The 18,285-nt window shown below is 42.5% G+C and overlaps 1 long non-coding RNA gene across 3 annotated transcripts in view; it reads right to left on the bottom strand.

The window, feature by feature from the left end:
- Window positions 1-18,285, bottom strand: part of LOC125153144 (uncharacterized) — a 146,748-nt gene that overhangs the window by 112,819 nt on the left and 15,644 nt on the right. For all 3 annotated transcript variants that reach the window (XR_007147423.1, XR_007147422.1, XR_007147424.1), the window contains 2 exons: window positions 6,448-6,706; window positions 5,025-5,217 (listed from right to left, as the gene is read on the bottom strand). This is a non-coding gene — a long non-coding RNA (uncharacterized LOC125153144). The remainder of the gene's footprint in view (window positions 1-5,024; window positions 5,218-6,447; window positions 6,707-18,285) is intronic.

The raw sequence follows: 18,285 nt of genomic DNA, 5'->3' as shown, positions 1-18,285 counted from the left end.
TCTTCTTTATCTGAAGTCAGTCAGAAAGTATAATTCATAATATTTTTTTATGCAGGAAAGGACCCATGGAGACAACAGTGTCTCAGACTCATAGAAGTCATAATGTAGCCCTGCCTCAGGTGGGGAGCATACACAAGCTCTCACACACGCTGTTGCTTGGAGTAGACTGCCTCACCTGGTGTCTGGAGGACTTGGTAATTGCTGACCTTTTGTACTCAATAAGGAGCATTCTAGTGCTAATTTGTGCTCCCAATTCTGTACACAGTTCCTCTGTAAGCAGAAAGTAGCTGAGAATCAAAACAGGCTTTTCAAGTTTACCCTCCATGGTGTGCTGCTGCAGTGAGAAGTGGCCAAAGCTAGAGGAAGGAGGGGAGAGATAGGAGAGGAGGAGGAGGAGGAAGAGGAGGGAAGCCCATGCACATGCAAAGGTGCAAAGATTGTGCTGGGATGCAAGAATTCTGCAGGTTGGATGCCTTGTCTCAGTCAGCAGGGAGATGTTGAGCTGTAGCAACTAGCTTTGCTGTGGCCCCCACTGCTTCCTCAAACACCGGGGTTAATAATGGGCTGGAGTGAAAGGAAAGTATGCTCAGGAAGAATAAACACACACCCAGAGACACAAACATACACATACGCACAACATGAACATCCATACAGAGACACACATGTACACACCTATACATTTATACCACAAACACATAGGCACACCCATGTATACACCATTGCACACATACATATACCCACAGACTGACACATACACACATTCTCACATAAATACACATAGAGAAAAAGATTGAAAATAATTATATATAGAAATAGGTGCGGGGCGCCTGGGTGGCGCAGTTGGTTAAGCGTCCGACTTCAGTCAGGTCACGATCTCGCGGTCCGTGAGTTCGAGCCCCGCATGGGGCTCTGGGCTGATGGCTCAGAGCCTGGAGCCTGTTTCCGATTCTGTGTCTCCCTCTCTGCCCCTCCCCCATTCATGCTCTGTCTCTCTCTGTCCCAAAAATAAATAAACGTTGAAAAAAAAAATTTAATAAAAAAAAAAAAGAAATAGGTGAAAACTTAAGTCTTCTACTAGAATAGCTAATTTCAGTCTAAAGGCTAATTAATAATGGAATGTCAAAGCACAAAGGTATCATAGAGCTTAGTCTGGCTTCCTCATTTTACAGGTAAGTAAATGAAACTGGGAAAGGATAAAGGGTTATCCCAAGGTCACCCATTGTCAGCGGAAGGTAGTCTTTAATGGTGAAACTGCCAGCACTGGTCATGAGACAGAAGAGGTTTTCTCAAAGACAATGAATAACACACGCAATGAAGAGCCTGCACAAGATCATTCAAAGCATGTGAGGGTCCCTCTCTCATCCACTCTCAGACCCCAGTTCACTGTTACTTGTGAAGTATACACCCAAGCTGCAAGGAAAGAATCTTCCCAAGAATGCAAGGGAACATTACAAAGGAGACAAGTAGCTCTCACCCAAGACTCTGAATAAAAGATTACAATTCTATTTCAAATTCATAGACTCCTGGAGGGGAGGCAATTGCAGCATTCAGAAGAGACTTGCACCACATGCCCATGATCTCCTTATCTGCTTACTTGTAGGTATACAGGATGCCCTCTTCCTGCAATAATTTGAGGGACACAAGAAGATCCTCATGTTTCCTAAGGGTACCTGACCTTGACCATCACAGTTATTCCTTTCCTTTCCTTCTTGGATTCCTTTCCTTCTTCTATCTATCTATAGATTCTTCTTTAAACTGTAAACCTTTCTAACCCCCTGCAGTGTTGGGCAGTGCCTTTCAGAGGGAGAACAGATAAATACAGGGGATCATGGTGGGAAAGGGGCCTAACCTCCAACCCTGCCATCTTAGGAATGATTGAAGAAGTTTGGCATGCTTACCCTGTGAAGAAGAAGCCTCACAGTGAATAGAACCTAAAGCAGCATTTCTCAACTAAAAAAAAAAAAAAAAAAAATTCCCTTAAGCAGGGAGGGGCCGTATACCTCACCCAGAGAAGATTGAGAAGAACTCTCAATCTAAAGGAACAACTTCTGATTAATGGATCAGACTTCTTTTGGCAGTTATAAGAGGCATGTTTCAGGTCAGAGTTAAGTGAGAATTTGTTAACATCTCATGGATAGAGTCAACCAGAAGAGAAATATACTGAATCAACCTACATTCTGGAATTAAAATATGAAATTATTCATTAGAGTGTTGGTGAAGATTTCATTAGGGGGTGATGTGGGCTTGGGAATGGTCCATTTCTAGATACTAGAAATGGAGCCTTCTTCAAGGTTTCCAAAAATGTTTGGGAGTCCATTCATTCTGCACAGTGAGGTGTGCAGAGGAGGCATCTATAAGAAGTCTACATTCTTGCCATCTCAAGAACACAGCTAAAGTTCAACCAAGGGGAGCAAAGGATCAACAACCAAGTATAACTGCCACTCTCCTGGTTCCTCCATGCTAATGCTAATGACATGATAAGGAAGAATGTCAGATACAAATAAAGTCCACTGTAATAATGGCAGAGTAACACAGAGTCCTAAGAACCCCAACCTCAAACAGGGATTTGGTTGGGGTCAGGGGATCGGAGGGAACAAAGATAAAGATCACCTGGGAAGGGTTTGGGACTGAGAGGAATACAAGAGTCCCTTTGCTCAAGTGCAAATGTTTGTGAATTTATGTTTCCTCATCTGTCTCCACTGAAGATGGAATCAGCATAGGGCAATTGACAAAATCAAGTTCTGTGCAGAATAGACCATCATAAAAAGCTAATGGTCTTTTTTATATAATCATTTTGTGGACATGTTGACCAGAGAAAATAGCAATTATAACACAATGAGCACTTATTATGCAGCAAGCAGTATTCTAAACATGTTCCATCAACCTATAAGGTGAAAATGTCATGATTCTATCCTACAAGTGAGGTTGTCCTAGGGCTCCCTGCAAATAAGCAGTGGAGTCAAGCAAGCAAACCCAAGAGTCTAATCCAGAGCCTGGGTGATCTTCCACTCTACCATTTAATTGAGCACTCATGTAGGACCTCCATGGTGTTCAACACTTTATAAGGCTAAGCATCTTGACAGTGTTTGTCTGAGCCAGAGTTGATATTGATAGGCTAGAAAGAATAGGCCTTTTGGAGCCCACTGTGAACTCTGGGATGACCAACCAACAACCTTCTCAGGATGCTCCCAGGCATGATCCCCAATTCACTAGGATCCAGCAGCCCTGTAGAGGTGACTTAAACCAAGTCATGACTGTTTTTCATAAATATACAGACATCACTGACAGACTAGGGCAGGCAAGTTTCAGGGTAAACAGTGGAGTTCCTCAGAGAAGAAGGCAGCTATCCACATGGCAGGACAGAGCAGTGAGGCTGGTAAAGGTAAAGGCTATGGCAAGCCATTCTCTAACTCTATCCTCATTGCCTGCCCTAGAGGCTTCAGAATAGAGAGGGCCATTGTACAAATATCAGTCACTAGGTCTCCACAGCAGAGCTAAGGGAACAGTCTCCACAAGGACAGACAGAAGAATCAAGAAGGCTGAAGGAGGCCATCAGAAAAGTAGGCAGTAGCATGTGGGAGGGATGAGAGTGGTTTTGGAGGGGCTGGCAGTCACCAGACAGCCATCCACCCTGGGCAGCAGAGTCATGAGGACAAAAGTGAGTCTGTGAGAGGGAACTTTAGACAGCCATGGTTAGATGTATGGACACTGCCCCCTCCCAGGATTCCTGTTGGACATTGTTGGGGCAGAGGTTTAAGCTGCCAGCTGGTGAGGAAAGGGGTGGCTGAGAGCTAGGCTTTTGTAGTAAATTGTTTATATTTGCTTTCATCATCTGTGAAGACTGACACCACCAGTTACACTTCTTTGGGTTCCTTTCATTTCCCCAAATCCTGTAAGCAGATGCAATTTATATTCTCAAATTACAAATAAGGAAACTGAGGCACACAAAAGGTAAGTAAGTGTCTTGATATCACATAGCTACAAAATTGGAGGACTAGGAATGAAACCGAACACCACCTGGTCTCACTGTAAACATCATGTTCTTCTTGAGATGTTGAGCTAGATGATCTCTCAGGGACCCTCCACCTATTCTAGAAAGTCATTAACATTACATATTCTAGAGTACATATTCTAGAAAGTCATTAACATTAACATAACAGTCATACACATTAACTATATTAATAGTATAATGATAATAATAACAATAATAGAAAATATTTATATGAGCTTCAGAACAGCCTAAGTATATGAAGTACTTACTATTACTACTCCTGTTTTATAGATGAAAATGAATACAGTAAACGTTATTAATATTCACTAATATCCAACCTTCCTCTACTTCCTGGTCTCTGAAGGACTGTGATTCCCAAGCCCCTTGAATTTAGTCACTACCACGTGGCTGGTTGTAAGCAGAAGAGATTTGTGTCACATCCAGGCCAAAGCATTTAACCACAGGTTTTTGGTCTGCCAGCCCCACTCTCTCTTCCTTGATAAACTATGGTAAAGCCTGGAGCCTCATGCAGAAATGTCAGTAACTTCTGTCAATATGGAGCCCTGACTGATGAGTTTATAGAACAGTCCCACATCCCTGCCTCAGACCTACCCTGGACTTACAGTGAAAAATAAACCTTTGTTGTTTTAAATGCAGATTTGGAGTTGTTCATTGTCTAGTTTATCCTTGACTGATACAGTGAGAGCCAGAAGGTTAAACAACTTGCTCAAACCCACCCAGCTATTAAGAAGAGGTGGAGGTGGGATTTGAACTCTCAGAATAAACAGTTTCATTGGGTTCTTGCCTCCTGATTCAGCAATACAAGTCTGATGGGGCAGCAAATGTGAAAGAAAAGGGGAAGTATTCCCAAAGGAGAGCATCATGTGAGTATAGCAGCTCCAGATCAGGTGGGGACTAAGAGTGATAGTGAGAAACTGGACTGTGTGTGCTGTGTACCAGAAACAGGGTTTACTGAAGTCGCTGTCAGCTTCCCAGACTACTTCAATAGGAGAGTGATGCAAACACAGCTCACCTAGAACATGAGTCAGGTAGGAGTGACCTTTAGTAATGCAAAAAGAACCACTTGCCAAAGCTGAAACACCAGCTCCCAGACATCTCTGCTGCAGCATGGACCAACAGTGAGCCTGGTACAAACTGTCCTTCCAAGACAGGACACAGGTGGCTACTTCCAAAGATAACTCATACCACAGGGTTTGCTTGGAGAGCTGGGAAAAGAATAGAGACAAAAGAAAGTAGCTTTTCCCAAGAGACCAAGATGGCAAATGTCTTACTGCCTACAGCCTTTTGTCCTCATTAGCCACATGCTTTCTAAGGGCACTGGCTCTCAGCCCACATTGAAGGCTAAACCTGGGCTATTGGGCATAGGTAGGCTCTGGGAGGAGAGAGGGGAAATGACAAGGTGGACACCAGAAGTAGATAAACTCCATGTTGGGTTCTTCATTTTCATAAGGAGTCATCTCTGGCACATCCTTCTAGTGGGAGAACATGAGTCCTGACATCATTGTTCATGTATTCATCATCACCATCTCATGTCTATAACACCTTTGTCATTTACACAGCTGTTCAAAACATTCTCTTATTGACACCTTCCAGTAACCAGTGACATTGGCCAGCTGGAACATGGTCTCTCCCAACGTTATAGATGAGAAATAAGCTCAGAGATGCAGGGCTGGCCCACAGCCAGTTAACAATAATAAACACTAGCCATGTCTAGTGTTTAGTGCCAATGCTCTGACACCACTCCCCATTCTTCCGCCCAGCAGTCACTATTTGCTTGACCCTCAGAAGCAGCTGGACATAGGGAACATGCAAAGAAAATCTTAGGCTGGGCTTAGACCAGTAATGACTGCCAGTGGCTCCTGTCATTCTTAAATTCAAGAAACTCAGCTCTTTTATTCCTGAGTCAGAGATGAGGCTTAAAGCTCAAAATCCTGTGGGGAGGGGAGCAGGGGGACTTCAAGGTCACTGCATGGGGAGGTCCCTCCACACTGACTTGGAGCATTTCACCTTGCTTCAATCTCCATGCCTTCTCTGCAGGTCTGCTGCCTTGGGCTCAGGTGTCATTGAATCTACCTGATATAGGTAAAAAAAAAAAAATACAAGGGAGAACTGGCAGGAAGTTTCTGCAAACACACAAATGGCCAGCCTGAGGGCCTCTGTTAACAAAGCCTGAGGCAGAAAACAATCCTATTCTGTGATCCTTTATAAGGCATAATCAGGGCCTTCAGAGAGCCCTGTAAAAACAAGAAGGTGGCAGGTGCCCAAGTTCCTCAAACCCAGCTGCTCCCCATCATCACTACTTCAGTGAGTCCTTTGTCATGCTTTTGATGGCCAGCAAGACTCCAAAGCTGAAGGTTTTCAAAAGATACCTCTGTGGCCTGAAATGAGTAGCTCATTTGTAAACATGGGAGCTGATAACCAGAGGCAACACTCACGGTTCAGATAAATGGAGGCAAAGGGCTCTTCTGAGCAGGAAAGTGCTTCCAAACATTGCCTGTCCCCTCTGTTCTCAAGTCTTGTCACCTCCAAAGCAACTTCCTGAATTTTTCAGCCAGAGGGAACCCCTCCTGAGTTTACCTCCTGGAAGTGCTTATTGGTATGCTGGATGTTCCATTTCTTCCAAGCTTGGCTTTATGCAATTGTGGGTGTTCCCTGTTTCACATAGTGGTGGGTCAGGAATTACAGCCTGGGTACCTAGCATGCACAAAATAAATACCCAGTTATTTGAAATAATTATTTGGTAAATTAACCCAGTGGGTTATTTACCATGCCAACCTGTTTTCTGGAATTCCATTTCTAAGCTGTCCTTAAGGCACAGCTACATGTGACTAGAAAGCAAGGATTCCAAACTTATTAGCTCCCTGCAATTGGGGTCATCAGTGACTGATCTTACCTAGCTATTTGCAATCCTAGGCTAGCTTCAGCCTTGACTTCCCCACAGATATATGCTCTCCCTAAATTTTCTTTGAAAAACATGGTTCATCTTGGTCCATATTTTGTTTTTTTTTTGTTTTTTACAGATACATACCAGAAATCTCTTCTTTTGTTCCCTAATACTACCATAAAAACAAACAAACAAAATCATACAAGATAATAACAAATGGCACTTAAAATTCAGTTTCAGTACTCAAGGGGCAAAGGGGAGTGGTAGGGAGTGTGTTGCCATCTGGTGATGTCAAACCATCAAACATTTTCAGAAGCTAGAAATCTAGATTTTTATGCAAAATCTCCCTATCCTTAAATGTTAGACCATAATTATTTTTTTAAATGAGTGTGTGAGCTGTGTGCATTCAAAAAAACCTCCATCTGAACACCAGATCTGGACACCTGTGAGTGCTGGTGTGCAGCTCTTGCATCAAATCAGTGGGCCCTCAGCACCATCCACCAGCCTCTATAATGTGGACTCTTTGTACAGAAAGTCCTAGCTTGGCCCCTTGGTGCCAACTGTGACATCAAAGGGTGAAGGATTGCATCCAACAGGCACTGAGTTTCCAGCTACAAACACCAACAGTTTGTCAAAATCTGCTTGGTCTTCTCCATCCCTCCATCAGTCTCCCTAATGACAAAAATAATTAACACATTCATATAAAAGCACAGAATGAAAGAGAGCTTTAATTTATCCATCTATTTCAGGGTCATCCTGTTATCAATATATGACAAGTTAATGGGTCTTAATTAAAAAAGCAGCAGTAAAGCAATTTAGGAAACTGAGGGATTATTATGAGTCCTAGCTGTGACAGCGTGCTTTGTGCACCATGGAAGGTAACAGATTCGCTTTCCATGGTATCTCAGATCTATCATCCTGAAACTACCTACTCTTGGTGGTAGAGGGACTTGTTCTTGTCTTTGTAAAAAGTTCCTGGGTTTGGTGGCCGCTCCCTGAATGGCAGCACTATGGGAATAGGCAAGGGTATGAGAACTAGGCAGGGTTAAGGGAGTATTAGAAGGGCTGAGATTGTGGGCCAAGGGTCACGATCCTAGAAGCATTAATTAGCCAAAAGTCAAGACAAAACTATACATCAGGGCCATTCTCCACCTATCTCTCTCTGCCCTTCTCCAAAACCAATAAATTTCTGAGCACTGTGAATTCTATTTCAAAAACATTTCTCAAATCCAGGTCCTCTTTGTCATTACTTTCTGGCACTCAACATTTCTTCCCTAGAATGGTACAAAAGCCACCGTGTAACTAGTCTCTCTGCTTCATCTTGTTTATTTGGACTATGTCCCTCCTTCCTAAAACACTCTTCAATTGCTCCAAATTCCAAAGCAGAAAGTAAAAATTGACCCATCCAGCAAACATGTTTATTTTGGCTCACTGAGTGTTGATCACAACGCTGAATTCATTTTATGTGTAATCGGGAGGTTTTACATTAAAATATGAATTTCTTGAAAGACTGGGTCCATATTCCCAGGTGGCAACATTGAGATGGAGTTATTCCATTTGGCAGCATGTATTACTCACCACGTGATCACAGTCTCCACCACCCCCTGTTACCACTTGCAACTGCTGCATTTAATTATTCTACCTGCCTGGTCCTACTGGCATTGGAATTTGCAAGCCACAGCAAGTAGGAGGTCTGAGGTTGGAAAAACAGAAGACAGGAATCCAGGACACAGAGTATTCTAACAAAATGTTCAGATGTTTGTTGCTAGGAAGGAAAATAATCTTGAGACATGAGTGGTTCAGAGCTCACCAGTGAGCACAGATGAGTGGTTGTATCCAGAGAGAAGGGCAAAGGTCGTGAGAAAAGAACACAGGATCACAGATTTCAGTACTTTGCATTTTGTCCAAGATAAGAAATAGGCCTTTTGTAGCAATGTGGATGGAACTGGACAGTGTTATGGTAAGTGAAATAAGTCATACAGAGAAAGACTTATACCATATGTTTTCACTCTTATGTGGATCCTGAGAAACTTAACAAAAGACCATGGGGGGAGGGGAAGGGGAAAAAAAAGTTAGAGAGGGAGGGAGCCAAACCATAAAAGACTCTTAAAAACTTAGAATAAACTGAGGGTTGATGGGGAGTGGGAGGGAGGGGAGGGTGGGTGATGGGCATTGAGGAGGGCACCTGTTGGGAGGAGCACTGGGTATTGTATGGAAACCAATTTGACAATAAATTTCATATTAAAAAAAAAAGAAATCGAGCCTTCCGACAATAGAAAGAAGCACAGCAAGTCCCTCAGAACTAGGACGTCTTTAAACTTGACCTAAATGGCATCAGCTCAGGGTGGCCCCTTGGAAATCCATGAAAGCCAGAAAAGAGGGACAAGGAGGAAGATAGCATCTTTCACTTTTCCTGCTGTGCTTTGAGTATTGCAATGTCTGCATATGAAATCCTTTGAGATGTCTGAGTAAGAGAGTAAATTCACAAACCAAGTTTCTACCTTGTTGTTAAATACTTTTAGCCTCTTATTTTGACATTCAGGGACATGGGTAACATAAATTCTGGACCCAGGAACTGTTTGGTCCCCAGCCAATGGGAAACCACAGTGGGATCTCCCAGGCCAAACACACATTCAGTCTCCTATCCAGGAGCCCTTGTAATGCTGTTCTCCCCTCTTCTGCCTTGTCTGGCCCCTAGCTGTCTGCCTAGGGGCCAGTGGCCCATCTGGCCTGTATAGCTCTTTTCAGCTTCATGTAAAATAGAAGGAGAGTAAAACTGGGGCTCAAATTAAATGGAGGCAATAAGTGCCTTGAGGTGTTTCTCACTTTCATTTGCCTCCTAGGACTCGGGTCTGCCAAGTCTCAGAAGCAAGAGCCTGGGAGTTATTATTACACAGAACAGCTGGGAACATGACCCGCTTCTGAGTGAGAAAAAAAGCCCTTTACACTTGATTTCCTGAGGTCAGCCCAGCCCCCAAATCCCCCCACCCTCCCAGAATCTGTCAGCTAGCTGGCAAAGCACAGAGAAAGTGGAAATAGAGATTTGTCTGGGATCAAAAATCATCTTGTACAATAGCTAGACACATCCTGGGTGGAAATCACTGCTAGAAAGACTGTGTCCTTTCTCCAGCCTTAATCTTGGCACATTCATGGTCAAAACATTGTCTAAATTCAGATTTTGTTCAACTTTAGATCGATAGTTTTCTCTACTCAAATACTTGTACTTATGAGACATGGTCTGTGGAAGCGGTTTAAACTTGTCTTTTAACATCGACAATAACCATCTTCTACGTTTTCCTTTCCAGTAACTAATTTGATATCTTCACTAAAAGAAATGCCAATAATATGAGGGTTTTCAGAGTAAAGTGCCATGAGCTCCTCCAGATAGCAGGGAAGCAAGGTGTCACTTTTATTATTCTGAGACGATAGGAAACACTCTTGTACCGGAGGCCTGGAATCAGTCACTGCCTGCCCGAAGCACAGATAGAGCAGGTGTTGGTTATAATTGCTTCTAGACTTCCTGCCATGGTCAGTTGAAAGTCAAACCCATAAATGTTTCCTGACTACAATAAAATTCGAGTACACAGACATTCTTGCATCACTGCCTGGTGAAAATATACTGACTGGGGTGGGATGAAATGGATGCAGATGCATAAGGAGGGATGCTGCTGGAATAGCAATGAACAAACTGCCAGTCTCTGCTGCCTTTTCTTATCTTCCTTTATTTTTCTTCCAGGAGCAAAGCAGATGACAGCTCTGTAAGCAGAAGGATTTGTCCATTTCCAGAAGCAGCTTTTTCTTTGATCCTTCTGAGAGCAAGTTGGTAGGAGCCATTTTTTTTCTTTTTTAAAAAATTTATTTTTTTAATTTACATCCAAGTTAGCATACAGTGCAATGATTTCAGGAGTAGATTCCTTAATGCCCCCCACCCATTTATGCCATCCCCCCTCCCACAACCCCTCCAGCAACCCTCTGTTTGTTCTCCATATTTAATAGTCTCTTATGTTTTGTCCCCCTCCCTGGTTTTACATTATTTTTGCTTCTCTTCCCTTATGTCCATCTGTTTTGTATCTTAAAGTCCTCATATGAGTGAAGTCATATATTTGTCTTTCTCTAATTTTGCTTAGCACAATACCCTTTAGTTCCATCCACATAGTTGCAAATGGCAAGATTTCATTCTTTTTGATTGCCAAATAATACTCCATTGTATATATATACCACATCTTCTTTACCCATTCATCCATAGATGGAAATTTGGGCTCTTTCCAGGCTTTGGCTATTATTGATAGTGCTGCTCTAAACATTGAGGTGCATGTGCCCCTTCAAAACAGCATACCTGTATCCCTTGGATAAATACCTAGTAGTGCAATTGCTGGGTCATAGGGTACTTCTGTTTTTAATTTTTTGAGGAACCTCCATACTGTTTTCCAGGGTGGCTGCACCAGTTTGCATTTGCACCAGCAGTGCAAAAAAGATCCTCCTTCTCTGCATCCTCACTAACATCTGTTATTGCCTGAGTTGTTAGTGTTAGCCATTCTGATAGGTGTGAGGTGGTATCTCACTGTGGTTTTGATTTGTATTTCCCTGATGATGAGTGAGGCTGAACATTTTTTCAGTTGTCAGTTGGCCATCTGGAGGTCTTCTTTGGAGAAGTGTCTATTCATGTCTTTTGCCCTTTTCTTCGCTGGATTATTTGTTTTTTGGGTGTTGAGTTTGAGAAGTTCTTTATAGATTTTTGATACTAACCCCTTATCTGATATGTCGTTTGCAAATATCTTCTCCCATTCCATTGGTTGCCTTTTAGTTTTGCTGATTGTTTCCTTCCCTGTACAGAAGTTTTCATCTTGATGAGGTCCCAATAGTTCATTTTTGCTTTTGTTTCCCTTGCCTCTGGAGACGTGTTGAGTAAGAAGTACCTGTGGCCAAGATCAAAGAGGTTTTTGCCTGCTTTCTTCTTGAGGGTTTTGATAGAAGCCATTTTTTTTAACCTCGGTCTTCACTATGGATATTTCCTGAGCTTCTACATGGCAGCTCCATGCTTTCAAGTCCCTTTTGGCATCAAGACATGAATCCATATGATACAATCACTCTTCAGTTCCCAAAGAGGGATTTGAACTCAGAGAGGTTCTCTATCTTTTCTAGGAACCCAGGAGATAGCTCAAAAACCCTTAGCATTACTTACAAATCCTACCAAAGTCCCACAGAGGTAGTGATGCAGAATGGCTGCCTAACTGCAACCACAGTCTGATACTGGGTAGAATAATAATAAAAACAACAATAATAAGTGACATTTATTGAGTGGTGACAATGTGCCAGGCACAGTTCTAAGCTGTTCGTAAATAATAATTCATGTATCCCTTCAATAACCCTATGATGGACTCTATTCTTAGCTTCATTTTACAGATAAGAAATCTATGGCACAGAAAGATAAAGTAACGAGCCAAGGTCACATGACAAGGAAATGGAAAGGCAGGGATTTGAGTACAGTCAACCTGGCTGCTGAACCCATGCTCTTGGTCACGATGCTACACTGCCTACAACCTCCAAGCAGGACACAAAGTGTGAGGCAGATCAGGTGTAGGACAGCAGGGAGTTGTGGGAACCAGGATAAGCCAGCATGAGCATGCTCTGACTTAAATGAAGCAGTTTCTGCTCAGATCCAAAGTTTAATATATATTTTTCTCAAGACACAATGGGAAATCCGGATGTTATGTGAAACCCAAACTGTAAATGTTGCCAGCTAATCCAAAATGCTCTAAACAGTGTGTGAGCCAAACCAAGCCAAGCTCAAGTGGGGCTACTCTGGGAGTCACAATTTTATCACCATCACCAGTAGTTGAAAGTCTGGTTCCAGGGCATTTTCTAGAAGGTCTCCTATGACTCTCCATATCCCTGGATGCATACATTCACGGGAAGTCCCAAGCACTGATGCGGCCCTAAGGGGCGTCCTTCTTACATGGCTCTATGCCTGTCACCCAGTGCCTGGTATACAGTACATGTTTTGGAGAATGAAAAAAAGGAGAAAAATGAGCTCAGTGCCATTAGTGCCATAGCTTAAGGAAACTTGATATTAGGAATTCAAGTAAGTAAACAAATAGAATCAGCACTGTGAAGATAACAGCTGTGGTCTGAGTGTATGGAGATGTGAGCCTCTCAATCCCTGACACAAATATGAGTGTTACCTTAAGCATACCCTCAAGGTCCTTTCCCATCCCATCTGTGGGCTTGTGTGACCCAGAGCAGATGCATTCACATGTGTGTGATGAAAAGGATTTTTATCTTTCCAAAGGACTCACCATGGGTTCCCTTGAGTTACATAGCGAGTTTGCCCATGTTTTCTTCCCAGCTGGGGTGATGAGACTGGGGAACTTCAGCCCCGAGTATTCACAGGACCTCAGCATTAATCATGTTAGTGAGGAGAGTGAAATCATGCCAACTCCTCAGGAGTCGCTATGGCAGAAAAGGCTGTGCTGAGAGAGGAAGGGCAAGTCCACTGGGCCAAAAATGCTCACGGAGTGTAATGAGAGAGCTCAGCCACCATGACCACTTCTTTATGAGACAGCCACTGTGTGATATCACCTCAGGTTCAATATATTTTAAGCAAATGCCAAGGGAGTACTCCACCATGCTGGTCCATAATGACCTCCTTTCTCCAGACACCCATGGCACCCAGGATCCACAATGCAGAGTTCAAAACTCTCTTGTCTTCAGCTAAATCCTGCTTACCGAACCTTTGCCTAGACAGCAGCCACAACAAACAAAGTGTGTGAACCTGAGAGAGCAGGCGAGTAGCCCCTCTACTCATGTCCCCCTTTGACCCTCTCTGAGGTCAGGGTCCCCAAAAGTCAGATATGTGACTAAGACTTTATAATGCTCCAGGAGAATCAGGAAGGGAATGGGAAAAGGACAGAGGAAGGGAAACTGAGAACATGATTTCAGGGTAAGTGCCACTCTCCACCTGATCCTATAGTGCAACCCTGGCATGTAACATACATCTTAGAATTTATCCTGATTTGAATTAAAACATGTGAAGTTTCATACCCCAGCACCCTTGCTACAGGCCAGGTTGGAGAAACATGAATTCCCTAGAACATCACTTCAAACACTTGTACCTGTGAGCAAAGCCCAAAGGTGGGTCACTAAAGACAGAGATATGGGTGTGGCTATTAGACATGGAAGAACACAGATGTGTAAAATTCATCAAAGGTACCAAAATGACACCAGAAAGAGCGCCCATGTACTGTAGAACCACGTTCACACTGCCAACACACTAGATACTCCAAGTAGTCAGAAACCAGGTCTTTTATCATCTTTGTGACTCCACAGGCACAACAGAACCAGGAATATAGAGGCCCTTTGTTGTAATTTTTAAGTTAACTCTTATGTAACTCTTATTTTATTCCAGGCATTGTTCTAAACATTTTATAAACGTTAATTCACTTAACCTCTCAATACCTTAATTTCTCCATAAGTAAAATCAAGCTAATAATAGTGACTTCATAGGTTTGGTAGGAAGCTAAATTGCCCATGTAAGGTTACAGTACTAATCTGCCAAAATTTGAACCCAGGCAATTTGGCTCCTGAATCCACACCCTTAAATGTGCCACCATTAAAATGAGTGAGGGTTTATGGAACCATACAGATCCAGACTTGAGTCCCAGTTTACATCACTAAAACTGTATGTCATCTCTGAGCCTTTGCTTTCTAACTTTAAAATGGATGGGGCACCTGGGTGGCTCAGTAGGTTAAGAGTCCAATTCTTGATTTTGGCTCAGGTCATGATCTCACAGTTCATGAGTTCGAGCCCCACATTAGGCTCCATGCTGACAGTGTGGAGCCTGCTTGGGAGTCTCTCTCTCCTTCTCCCCTATTCACGTGCACTCTTTCTCTCTCAAAATAAATAATCTTTAATTAATTAATTAATTAAATCATTTAATTAGTTAAGTATTGAATTAATTAATTAATCAAATCATTTAATTAAGTATTGAATTTAATTAATTAATTAATTAAATGGAGACTAAACAACAACTAATATCCACATCTATATAAGACATGCCCAGCAGGTGCCAAGGACATGATAGATACTTGATAAATGTCAGATATCCTTATAAAAATGGTCAGTAAAATTGGCCTCAAGATTATCTTTGATACAGCACATCGTTCCCAGAACTCTCAGTGGCAGATACGTAGAAAAATACAAATATAGGTCACCCAGTGCATTAACATGGAAGTATCTAGACCAGAGATTACTCCCTAGGGGGCATTTGGCATTTGTCACTATTGGGGGAGGGGGTGCTACTGGCCTCTAGTGCATATAGGGCAGGGATGCTGCTGAACATCCTACAGTGCATAGTATGGCACCTCAACAAAGAGTTTTCCTGCCTGGAAGTGTCAATAGTCCAGACCTTTGCAGATGGGGAAACTAAGGTACATAATAGTAAGTTACTCACTGTGGTTGCACAGTCCAATTGCAAATCCAGTACTCCACACAGAACCCTCTTGATGTTCACTGAATTGGGAAGCAATGCCTGCTTGGAGGCCTCATAAATTTGTGTGAGAATCATTAAGGCACCAAAAATAAAAGTCCTTTCCTAAATGTAGCAGGCCACACAATGGTGAGTTGTATGGCACGGAGAGTTTATTATCCACACTCTTTTAAAATATGTAAATAGATCCTGCATGAGGTCAGTTAATTTTCCAGCAACTGCATCCAAAACTTCAGGCAGTGGCACCTCTGTACAGCCTGAAAAAGCTCTCCCGCAAGGTTTGACAGCATTGGAAAACTCCAGGCCTGGTTTATCTACCACTTGGCTAATCCCTGTGTGATTAATAAGGTGCCTATGTTCCCCTCCCAGCTGACAGATGCTAGCCTGTATATTCATCCACATCACATCTGTTACACCTGTGGAGTAATTGAGTTTAGCGCACAGGAACAGGCACACCTGTCTCACTCTTGCCATTGCACAGCAAACAAGATTCCCCAGTCTGATTTTTGCCACTTCTTGCCATTCTGAGGGTACATGGGGTTATACTGAATTTGGCCTCAAGTCTTTGCAAATTTCATTCCAACATTGCAATACAGCATGAGATTTCAGGCTCTAGAGAGACACCCCTGTCTTACCATGGTTCCAGTGCAGGTCTAGACAGATCCTCCCCACTGAGACAATCAACCCATACTTCTCACACCATGAAAAGGACTAGAAATGAGACTTGAGGAGTTTCTTCTCAAGTGTAGATCTTGTCTTACCTGCCTCCCCAGAGTGACAAGGCATATGCAGCTGACAAGGAAGAAGCCCCATTCCTGTTCCCCAGTATTTACTCTGTCTGGCATTAGCCAAAGGCCTTTCCCCCTTGTGATAATTACTGATATGCTTGCTGTTCCACCACCCACCCCAACCACCTCATCTAAATACAAGGGGGATAACCACATTTTATTTGCTGATCCCTCTCCCTTCAGCCCAGAAACTACTGAACAGGTAATCAATCGCTGCTCATTACACCTGCAGCAGCCTTCAGACCTACTGAAAAAAACAGACACATTCCCCTGCCCCTTCCATGCTCTGGAGAGCACCCTTTTGTGCATATGTGTACATATGCACATACACACATACAAACAACACACACACACAGTGGGGGGCTTCTGCACATTTTTGCCTTCATTATTGCAATTAGAGTGGGAAGAAATAAGGAAAGATGAATGGGGGTGGGGACCTCTTACTCCCTCATTTTCCCATGACAACCAATCATAAACTATTCTATACTCTTTTTTACTTTCTTTCCAAAATAATAATAATGATAAAAGCAGCTGTCAGTGTTTCCATATTCAAGGATCCACTTCTAATTACATTACAAAGACAATGTCTAAATGACATCACCCAGAGGAAGGCTTTCTGATTAGCCCCTTTTACAGGTAGAGAGAAGAAAAGAGGTTAAGTAACATGGCCAAGATCATACAGTAAATGGGGAAACTAGATTTGAACCCAGGTTATTCAGACTCTGGGGCTCATACTCTTCATCATCACACTTAAAATTTTCCTGCCCTGTTGTTGCAAGTTTGGTTAGTAATAACAGGGAAGAAAAATTTTAAAGTGTGTAACTTGTAGTTTTAGTATTGGTTTACTTCTAAGAGAAATCATGTGGTTCTAGAAAGCTCTATATCTATATTAAGGATGGCAATAAATTAAATTGTGAGCTAAGCCTGGCATAAAATTTTAAAATAACTTATGAAATCAAAACTAATTTTTCTCATAGTTACTAACAGCTAAATTCAGACTCCCTTAGAAGCCTCTCAATTGGAAGGAAAGTTGACAAGAACACATATTTACATAGAACCTGAACCAACCCCATTTGAATTCAAAGGGAAGGCAGATACACTATCTCCTGCTCACTAGGAGTGAAATTAAACAGGTTCTCTGTTCCTCACTGGAGAAGATATTGAATAAAATTATTTAGACATAGAAACAAAGTTGATTCTGGTAAAGAATTTTGCATAAAGGGCTTTTGGTTGAACATGTGCACTTGTAGCCCCTCCAAGATGGCAGGTCACCTGAGTGCCCTGGAAACTCATCATGGGTCTCTAGCTTCTGAACCTAATAGCCTTGTGAGCAGTGGTAGGGGAGGCAATTACCAAGAGACCACGACCTCTTGTTGCAAATCCACTTATGTCTCCTAAAGGGTGGTCTCCAGGACCAAAGGGGATCCACACTATGGGCTGCAGAGCACCCCTCAGTAAAATGAATCAGACTACCTAGTCAAGGCAGGTGAGAACATGAAAGTCTGCCATAAAGAGAAACATAAGGTGGGCTGGTTCTCCTTGAATTAACCATTTGAACTCTCCACAGAAATCAAATGGATATTTTGCCTGGCAGTGCAGGTTCGGAGATCCTTCAGTAAAAGCAATTCTTTCTTTACAAGAAAACTACCAAACACTATGGAAAGAGGACTTTAGGCTCCATTAGCTCCTCTCAACAACCCTGCAATAACCCTGAGATTATCAGTCAGGATATCCCAGGTTATTCCACAGTAACAGATTAACTCTAAAATCTTGGTGGTTTAAAAATCTAAAAGTTGAATCTTTGGTAATGCAAATAATGAGGCCAACCAGACAGACCTGCATGCAGGAGAGCAATCCTGCATGCAGTAACTCAGTGATTCAGTTTCCAGCACACTTGGGGCACCACTGTCTCAAAAGTTGGCCCATAGCAAGAAAGTAGAGAACTGGAGGGTGTGGATCAGTTGTTACTTAAATGCGTTCGTATTTCTGCTTATAGCCCTTTGATCAGAACTAATCATATATCCCACACACACAATTGCAAGGAGGCTGGAAAAGGTAAAGAGCACGTAGAAAATACCTTCACCATGTATGGTCTACACCAAAGATTCCTTCCTA

The sequence above is a fragment of the Prionailurus viverrinus genome, chromosome E2 (genome assembly GCF_022837055.1).
Source record: "Prionailurus viverrinus isolate Anna chromosome E2, UM_Priviv_1.0, whole genome shotgun sequence".
Taxonomy (NCBI): domain Eukaryota; kingdom Metazoa; phylum Chordata; class Mammalia; order Carnivora; family Felidae; genus Prionailurus; species Prionailurus viverrinus.
Note: the sequence above shows the minus strand (reverse complement) of the source record. Positions and strands in the feature narration are given on the sequence as shown.